Raw genomic sequence first — 10,781 nt, forward strand, 5'->3', positions numbered from 1 at the left:
TCTTAGTTTCTCACTGTCTCTTTAAAGAGATAGCGTTCTCTTTAAAGAATTTTTATCACTTTTTTCATATTTATTACTTTTATTTCCACATTCCCAATAGATCACTATTTTTATATGTTCGCCATTTTTTGCCAGTTTTTAGCTCCTGGATCACGTACACTGCACTTAGGGTGTTACCCTTCATTTTATCTTTGGATAGGTTCAGGGCCGGATTAACATAGGAGCTGATGGAGCTGCAGCTCCAGGCCCAGGCCCATGGAATAGGCCCATTGAAAAAAAAAAAAAAATGTTACATTTTTTTTTTTTTTTTTTACACACACACTACTCTTAGGTTTGCCATCTGACTGGTATTTTACTGGCACAGACGGTATTTGAGACTGCCTGGCCGTGCCGGTATTGCAGTAATACTGGCAATACAAATGCAGGTCTTTTTCTCAGAATAAGTGGAGATTACTCTGCAATACCAGCACCGGCCAGTAGGGGGTCACTGTGTGTGGAGAGAGGCAAGGATAGGAAGTTACAGCATATCCCCATAGACATATAATACCTAGACGCCGCATTGACCTCGGGGGGCCATGAAATGCGGGCGCCATTTTGGGCCGGTCACCCAGTGTGGTATTATATGTCTATATATTAGGACTTCTGTCCCTAATTTTTTTTTAATTTACTTTGCCTTAGTGACAAATCTCACTTTAGTAAATATTGATGTGATTGTTTGTTCTCCTATTCTCTTTATGCTATCTCCATGCAGACTTCAAAGTGCAAAAGACAGAGCTGACAATAATAAAGAGTTGTAAATATATACATTTTATTTTGCAGCAACCGGTGAGGACGGCGTCCGCAGTCTTGGTTAGTCCACCTCCGACCTCACATCGATAGGTGAGCCATCTCGGTGATGTCAGGCAGAAACAGTAGATAGCCAACAGATGCTTTCTCCAAACAGGCCTTAGTTCTCAAACCTTTCCAATGTGGATTGTAGCCTTACGCGTTTCAAAGGGTATTGCCCAATTTCATCAGAGGCATATCAGTACCTTGCTTAATACCAGTATATATATCTACAAACCTACAAGTCAGTAATTGGCAATTTGCAAATCAGACATTTCAATCAAATGCGGAAAAAAACATACATAGATGAAATAAAGAAATAGCAATTTGCAAATAAGACATTTCAATCAAATGCGGAAAAAAACATACATAGATGAAATAAAGAAATAAAGAAATTTAAATTTAGATATAACATAAAATAAAATAAAAATAAAAAGTATTAGGCATAAATAAATAAGAATAGAAATCAAAAATACATGATCAGCTTATAATAAGCCATAAACAGTGCAGGGATGCGATATATGTCATTTTATCACATATAAATATAATAGTGCAATGTAACACATCCCTGTGGCTCAGGAGAATAACATCAAAAGGACCTAGATGGAAACTTAATACTTATCTTCACTTCTTCTCTAATTAAACAGAATGAAAATAACATTCATATTATAATAATAATAATTAAGCATACCTTTTGGGGAACATCAAACTTAATAAATGGAATATAACATACATATTATGATAATATTAATTTAGACAGACCATATTAAAAAGACCATATTAGAAAGACCATATTAGAAAGACCATATTAGAAAGACCATATTACAAAGACCATATTACAAAGACCATATTAAAAGGACAAATATCGGGAGAAAATTGGCTGGTTAAGAAATACACACACTTAGGAGGTGCTGATTAGAGCTATTAAACTCATTAGACTGAGACCATCACATTAGCAACAATGTAATAACTGAATGACCAACCGGCACCCTTAACTTAAAGAATATACTCGGCACATATAAGGTCATTCAAAAATAAAAATAGAAATAAGAATAAGAATAAAAATAAATAAAAATAAATATAGAGATAGAAATAGAAAAATAAGATGAAATAGAATAGATAATAGACACTTAATGGATTATTATGGGACACTCTCCATGGGAAGAGAGCCATACATGCTAAAGGGAGAATAAAGTGTTATCAAAACCCTCTAAAATTGGAACATATCTACCAAGACTAGAGTTAGAGCTAAAAACAGGATATATTAAAATAGCAAATATACCTAAAAAAAAAAAAAAAAAAATTTAAAATTTTTTATACATTTTTTATAAAAAAGCATTAAGCTCGAAGTCAATATTAAGACCGTTGGGTACTAGGGAGTTCAGAGTAAAGATCCATTTAGCTTCTTTTTGGTCTAAACTTTTTTCCAGATCACCTCCCCTCCAATTGGTCTCTACCTTCTCGATAGCCATAAAACTTAAACCTGCTGGATTTCCACCATGAGCTTCTTTGAAGTGTCTGGATAGATTATGTGTGAATAAACCTTTTTTCACATTCCGGATATGTTCTGAAATTCGTGTTTTAAGTTTCCTTTTTGTCCTCCCGACATATTGCTTAAGACATGGACATGTAATTAGATAAATTACTCCAGTGGTGTCACAATCCATGTTTGACATCACTTTAAAATCCTTTCCATCAATTGCTGAAGTGAAAGTCGTTCTCATTTTCTCTTGTTGGGGGTTATTTTTACACCCTTGGCATTTATTACATCTTGAAAAACCTTTATTTTGAATTTCTTTACGCTTGTGTGTCGTGGATTTTAATGTTGGTGCCAGCATTAATTTCAAGTTGGGTGCTTTTGTATAGATGATCTGGGGATTGTCTGATATAATATCGGACAAACTGGGATCACTTTTCAGGATATCCCAGTGCCTTCTCAAAATTTCTTGTACCGTAGATGCTTGATTGTTGAACTGTGTAATAAATGCTGGTGCTTGATCTTGTTTTCTTTGAATGTTTACCTTTTTCTGTAAGGTCTCCTCTCTTGTGATATGTTGCATCTTTGTGAGGGCTTTGTCCAAAAGTGGAGTCGGATAACCTTTAGTTAGAAACCTTTGTTTCATTTCTTTCATTTGTACATTGCATACTTCCGGCTGCGAACAATTTCTTTTAATTCTTCTAAACTGGCTCTGAGGAATGTTTTTGAGCCATGTTGGTTTATGATGACTGTGGTACGGTATAAAACTGTTGCAGTCTACATTCTTTTTAAAAGTTTTTGTATGTAGTTTTCCTTCCTCAATGTAGATACTTAAATCCAAGAACTCAACTTTTTCTTTTGAATACGAAAAGGTGAATAAAAGATTATACGGATTGTGATTAAGATAAGACATAAAACTTTCTAATGATTCCAGGTCTCCCTTCCAGATAAAAAAAACAATCATCGATGTATCTTCGCCACAGGGACAGTTTTGCGCCGAACGGGCAGTGGTCCCAAATAAATTCATCCTCCCACTTGCCCATAAATAGATTGGCGTAGCTCGGCGCAAAACGTGTCCCCATGGCAGTACCTTCCAACTGTAGATAAAATTGTCCATCTGACCAGAAATAGTTATGTGTCAAGATAAAAGCAATACATTGTATTAAAAAATCTATCTGGTCATTTTGCAGTTCTGAGTATACAGCCAGTGAGTATTGTGCTGCCTCACATCCCTGAAGGTGCTCTATAACAGTATATAGCGAGGTGACATCAGCAGTTACTAAAAACATGTCTTCTTCCCAAATAAAATCTGATAAAACATTAAGAATTTGCGTGGAATCCCTGAGATATGATTTAAGACATAAAACCATTTTCTGCAAGTATTGATCCACATATTCTGATAGGTTTGCTGTTAGAGATCCTATACCAGATATAATGGGACGTCCGGGGGGGTTTTGTACGCTCTTGTGGATCTTGGGTAGATGATAAAAGACCGGTATCTTAGGAAATTTTACATTTAGATACCTGAATTCTCTTTCATTGAGAATCCCCCTTTCCTTACCGTATTCCAATAATGTCTTCAGATTCTCTGTGAAAGTGAGGGTGGGATCTTCTTTTAATAATTCATATGTAGATGCATCATTCAGCAATCTCCGATTCTCCTCTTCATAATCGGTAGTATTCAAAATCACCACTCCCCCTCCTTTGTCTGCTGATTTAATGGTTATGTCATCTGTCTTCATTAGTGTCTTTAGTGCCAATCTCTCCTTTTTCGTAAGGTTGTCTTTATTAGTATTGTTTTTGATTTTTCTTCTAAGATCTTTTTCCACCATTTTCTCAAACACTTTTATAGAATCACTTTTCACGTGTTGTGGGTAAAAGGTGGATGTGGGATGTAAATTGGTCTGCTCATAAGTGGGTACTTCATTCTCCCGAATGGTGTCATTTTCTTTAAAAAAAATTTTAATAGAAATCCTCCTAATAAATTTGTGGAGGTCAATAAAAACATTAAAATCAGAATTTTTGGAAGTCGGTGCAAATTTAAGTCCTTTCTGTAGGAGGGAGATTTCTTCCACTTTAAGCACCTTACTGGACAGATTGAAAATACTTACTTCCTCCTTTTCTGTTGGACTGTTACCTCTGGACTTTCTGTTTCTTCTTCTATTTCTTTTAGTGGTCTTTTTCTTACATTTGGGGACTTGAAATCTTCCATCGAAAATCTTCTTGGGGGAATCCTCCCCCTTTTCTCTAAAAAAGCATTTTCTTGATTAAGTGTGTTTGATGGAGGTGTTCTTCTCAGCGGTTCTGGATTCCGTATTGCCTCAGATCTCCGAGGGGATGGAGTCTGCCTAGTGCTCACCTGTCTCATGTCTTGCCTATATCTTCCAGGCAACAATCTGTGTGAAGATGATGTGTATTGTGGGGCTGGATATCTACTTTGATCTCTACCTTTGGTGGGATATATCCTTTCTCTAGGCTTTTGTCTGAATTCCAGATTCCTATGGGGATCCATGTACCCCATTTTCTGTTGATATGGTCTGTTTTGACGATAAGTTTCCTTTTGTGGTGAGTATTTTCTCCTAGTATCTCTATATTGTTTATTCATATACGGAGCTTGACGTCCATTGTATCTTGAGGGAAACTGGTAAGATGATCTGGTATCTTTCCTCCAGGACCTCTGTTGTTGGTTCCTATAATCTTCTTGATCTCTTAAAATTTTCTTTCTCTTTTTCTCCCTAATATCTTCTTCGAGATTTTTGATCCTTTTCTCCATTTTTTCAAGAAGTTCAAAATATTCTCCACTCTCCACTAGAGGGCGAATCTCTGCTTTTGATTTAGCAATTTCAGTATCTATGTTATCCAGGTCTTTCTTTTTCTCGTTAATTAAGAAGACCATTAATAATAAGGAACCCTTATCCAATAATTGATCCCATCTTTTAAGGGTGGATGGATCATTCCTTTTGTAGGTTGTTTTCTTAAAGAGTCTAAGACCTCTTGGAATAATACTGTTGTTAACATAGAAGTCTAAAGCTGCTATATCCCATTGTGGCGAAACCAACCTCGCCACTGGGCCCTGGAGAAGCCTGTTTGCTAGCCTCCTACCTACTGACTATGGCCCCTGGGTTATTTGGGGCATATTGTACTGTATATTGCTGCTACTGGCCCTTTTAACAGCATCTATGGACATATTGGGACTTTTGGGACTACTGTCCCTTTAAGACTGTGCTACATATTCTAGTGTACTGCCTGTAATATTATATGTGTATTTGTGTGTTAAGTTTAACCTGGGATATGTATGCAGCATTCACCTGATTGTTCGGTAGAATCACTCCATTCATTATATTGAGTAAACTACCGAACAACCAGACCACCCAGGAATAAGTGTGCCTCCAATTACAGTTTGCAACAATGTTGCAAACGGGTAATTGGCAATCAGTGTAATGTATTCTTTGTCCTCTGGGTGGCCGCAATTCGGGAAACAAACACGTGGCGGCGGCCATCTTAAACTACCGAACAGCGGTGTTTTGCCGTCGAGTGTCTGGAACTAAAATCGGACACTTGACTAGGCAAACACCGCTGAGACCTCCATACTTCCAGAAATTCGTATGGAAACTACCGAATGACCCGCCGTTCGGTAGAAAGAACCCCACAAACAAGGGAATTCATTCAAACCCTCTCCAGGCTCTATAACACAGGCAATTCGCCTGTTTTCATTCCCTTGTTTGTGACCGACCGCAGGGCCAAAATGCATGGAACTGTTTTCGGATACTTTACCCATGCGGTCGGTCAAATCTTTGGAACCCCATATCTCACGAACCATTCATCCGAATTACTTGAATTTTGGATATGTTGTCCCCCTGAATAAGGGCTATCCAGCGATGCTGGATTTAAAGGTGTACCCCCGGGTTTTGGGGTACATCCAAAACTTGGCTGAAAAAGTGTACCGGATAATTGAGTTTAATGTTATCTGAGGGGAGGGGATGTGTGGGCTCAACCATGTATGTGATTGGTTATTTTATGCCTCCCCCTGGGTGTGGCCTGTATGTGTATTATTGTAATAAAAGCCGGGCTGGATGAGCCAGTCCAGAGTTCCTGTTTTACCCTCAAAGTGATGTGTCGTCTCATTATTGGGGGGAAGGATTTATTGCATGCTGTTCCAGTTGACTGCTAGGAGTACAAGCCTATTCATATGGTTCCTATTCAATGGTCTACAGCATTCATATGCTTGGGAGAATTTAAAAGGTTTCTCGGATTCGGTGATTGTGGTGTCTGCCAGAGTGCTTGGAGTCCTCAGGAAGCACTAGGAGCATCCATTAACGGAGGTACTCAGTCGGGGTGCCAGGCGATCCGTTACACCCATATAGCAGCTTTAGACTTCTATTAGACCTCTATTCCAAGAGGTCTTAGACTCTTTAAGAAAACAACCTACAAAAGGAATGATCCATCCACCCTTAAAAGATGGGATCAATTATTGGATAAGGGTTCCTTATTATTAATGGTCTTCTTAATTAACGAGAAAAAGAAAGACCTGGATAACATAGATACTGAAATTGCTAAATCAAAAGCAGAGATTCGCCCTCTAGTGGAGAGTGGAGAATATTTTGAACTTCTTGAAAAAATGGAGAAAAGGATCAAAAATCTCGAAGAAGATATTAGGGAGAAAAAGAGAGAGAAAATTTTAAGAGATCAAGAAGATTATAGGAACCAACAACAGAGGTCCTGGAGGAAAGATACCAGATCATCTTACCAGTTTCCCTCAAGATACAATGGACGTCAAGCTCCGTATATGAATAAACAATATAGAGATACTAGGAGAAAATACTCACCACAAAAGGAAACTTATCGTCAAAACAGACCATATCAACAGAAAATGGGGTACATGGATCCCCATAGGAATCTGGAATTCAGACAAAAGCCTAGAGAAAGGATATATCCCACCAAAGGTAGAGATCAAAGTAGATCTCCAGCCCCACAATACACATCATCTTCACACAGATTGTTGCCTGGAAGATATAGGCAAGACATGAGACAGGTGAGCACTAGGCAGACTCCATCCCCTCGGAGATCTGAGGCAATACGGAATCCAGAACCGCTGAGAAGAACACCTCCATCAAACACACTTAATCAAGAAAATGCTTTTTTAGAGAAAAGGGGGAGGATTCCCCCAAGAAGATTTTCGATGGAAGATTTCAAGTCCCCAAATGTAAGAAAAAGACCACTAAAAGAAATAGAAGAAGAAACAGAAAGTCCAGAGGTAACAGTCCAACAGAAAAGGAGGAAGTAAGTATTTTCAATCTGTCCAGTAAGGTGCTTAAAGTGGAAGAAATCTCCCTCCTACAGAAAGGACTTAAATTTGCACCGACTTCCAAAAATTCTGATTTTAATGTTTTTATTGACCTCCACAAATTTATTAGGAGGATTTCTATTAAAAATTTTTTTAAAGAAAATGACACCATTCGGGAGAATGAAGTACCCACTTATGAGCAGACCAATTTACATCCCACATCCACCTTTTACCCACAACACGTGAAAAGTGATTCTATAAAAGTGTTTGAGAAAATGGTGGAAAAAGATCTTAGAAGAAAAATCAAAAACAATACTAATAAAGACAACCTTACGAAAAAGGAGAGAATGGCACTAAAGACACTAATGAAGACAGATGACATAACCATTAAATCAGCAGACAAAGGAGGGGGAGTGGTGATTTTGAATACTACCGATTATGAAGAGGAGAATCGGAGATTGCTGAATGATGCATCTACATATGAATTATTAAAAGAAGATCCCACCCTCACTTTCACAGAGAATCTGAAGACATTATTGGAATACGGTAAGGAAAGGGGGATTCTCAATGAAAGAGAATTCAGGTATCTAAATGTAAAATTTCCTAAGATACCGGTCTTTTATCATCTACCCAAGATCCACAAGAGCGTACAAAACCCCCCCGGACGTCCCATTATATCTGGTATAGGATCTCTAACAGCAAACCTATCAGAATATGTGGATCAATACTTGCAGAAAATGGTTTTATGTCTTAAATCATATCTCAGGGATTCCACGCAAATTCTTAATGTTTTATCAGATTTTATTTGGGAAGAAGACATGTTTTTAGTAACTGCTGATGTCACCTCGCTATATACTGTTATAGAGCACCTTCAGGGATGTGAGGCAGCACAATACTCACTGGCTGTATACTCAGAACTGCAAAATGACCAGATAGATTTTTTAATACAATGTATTGCTTTTATCTTGACACATAACTATTTCTGGTCAGATGGACAATTTTATCTACAGTTGGAAGGTAATGCCATGGGGACACGTTTTGCGCCGCGCTACGCCAATCTATTTATGGGCAAGTGGGAGGATGAATTTATTTGGGACCACTGCCCGTTCGGCGCAAAACTGTCCCTGTGGCGAAGATACATCGATGATTGTTTTTTTATCTGGAAGGGAGACCTGGAATCATTAGAAAGTTTTATGTCTTATCTTAATCACAATCCGTATAATCTTTTATTCACCTTTTCGTATTCAAAAGAAAAAGTTGAGTTCTTGGATTTAAGTATCTACATTGAGGAAGGAAAACTACATACAAAAACTTTTAAAAAGAATGTAGACTGCAACAGTTTTATACCGTACCACAGTCATCATAAACCAACATGGCTCAAAAACATTCCTCAGAGCCAGTTTAGAAGAATTAAAAGAAATTGTTCGCAGCCGGAAGTATGCAATGTACAAATGAAAGAAATGAAACAAAGGTTTCTAACTAAAGGTTATCCGACTCCACTTTTGGACAAAGCCCTCACAAAGATGCAACATATCACAAGAGAGGAGACCTTACAGAAAAAGGTAAACATTCAAAGAAAACAAGATCAAGCACCAGCATTTATTACACAGTTCAACAATCAAGCATCTACGGTACAAGAAATTTTGAGAAGGCACTGGGATATCCTGAAAAGTGATCCCAGTTTGTCCGATATTATATCAGACAATCCCCAGATCATCTATACAAAAGCACCCAACTTGAAATTAATGCTGGCACCAACATTAAAATCCACGACACACAAGCGTAAAGAAATTCAAAATAAAGGTTTTTCAAGATGTAATAAATGCCAAGGGTGTAAAAATAACCCCCAACAAGAGAAAATGAGAACGACTTTCACTTCAGCAATTGATGGAAAGGATTTTAAAGTGATGTCAAACATGGATTGTGACACCACTGGAGTAATTTATCTAATTACATGTCCATGTCTTAAGCAATATGTCGGGAGGACAAAAAGGAAACTTAAAACACGAATTTCAGAACATATCCGGAATGTGAAAAAAGGTTTATTCACACATAATCTATCCAGACACTTCAAAGAAGCTCATGGTGGAAATCCAGCAGGTTTAAGTTTTATGGCTATCGAGAAGGTAGAGACCAATTGGAGGGGAGGTGATCTGGAAAAAAGTTTAGACCAAAAAGAAGCTAAATGGATCTTTACTCTGAACTCCCTAGTACCCAACGGTCTTAATATTGACTTCGAGCTTAATGCTTTTTTATAAAAAATGTATAAAAAATTTTAAATTTTTTTTTTTTTTTTTTAGGTATATTTGCTATTTTAATATATCCTGTTTTTAGCTCTAACTCTAGTCTTGGTAGATATGTTCCAATTTTAGAGGGTTTTGATAACACTTTATTCTCCCTTTAGCATGTATGGCTCTCTTCCCATGGAGAGTGTCCCATAATAATCCATTAAGTGTCTATTATCTATTCTATTTCATCTTATTTTTCTATTTCTATCTCTATATTTATTTTTATTTATTTTTATTCTTATTCTTATTTCTATTTTTATTTTTGAATGACCTTATATGTGCCGAGTATATTCTTTAAGTTAAGGGTGCCGGTTGGTCATTCAGTTATTACATTGTTGCTAATGTGATGGTCTCAGTCTAATGAGTTTAATAGCTCTAATCAGCACCTCCTAAGTGTGTGTATTTCTTAACCAGCCAATTTTCTCCCGATATTTGTCCTTTTAATATGGTCTTTGTAATATGGTCTTTGTAATATGGTCTTTCTAATATGGTCTTTCTAATATGGTCTTTCTAATATGGTCTTTTTAATATGGTCTTTTTAATATGGTCTGTCTAAATTAATATTATCATAATATGTATGTTATATTCCATTTATTAAGTTTGATGTTCCCCAAAAGGTATGCTTAATTATTATTATTATAATATGAATGTTATTTTCATTCTGTTTAATTAGAGAAGAAGTGAAGATAAGTATTAAGTTTCCATCTAGGTCCTTTTGATGTTATTCTCCTGAGCCACAGGGATGTGTTACATTGCACTATTATATTTATATGTGATTTACACTTAGTGATAAAATGACATATATCGCATCCCTGCACTGTTTATGGCTTATTATAAGCTGATCATGTATTTTTGATTTCTATTCTTATTTATTTATGCCTAATACTTTTTATTTTTATTTTATTTT

The sequence above is a fragment of the Pelobates fuscus genome, chromosome 1 (assembly GCF_036172605.1).
Source record: "Pelobates fuscus isolate aPelFus1 chromosome 1, aPelFus1.pri, whole genome shotgun sequence".
Lineage (NCBI taxonomy): Eukaryota > Metazoa > Chordata > Amphibia > Anura > Pelobatidae > Pelobates > Pelobates fuscus.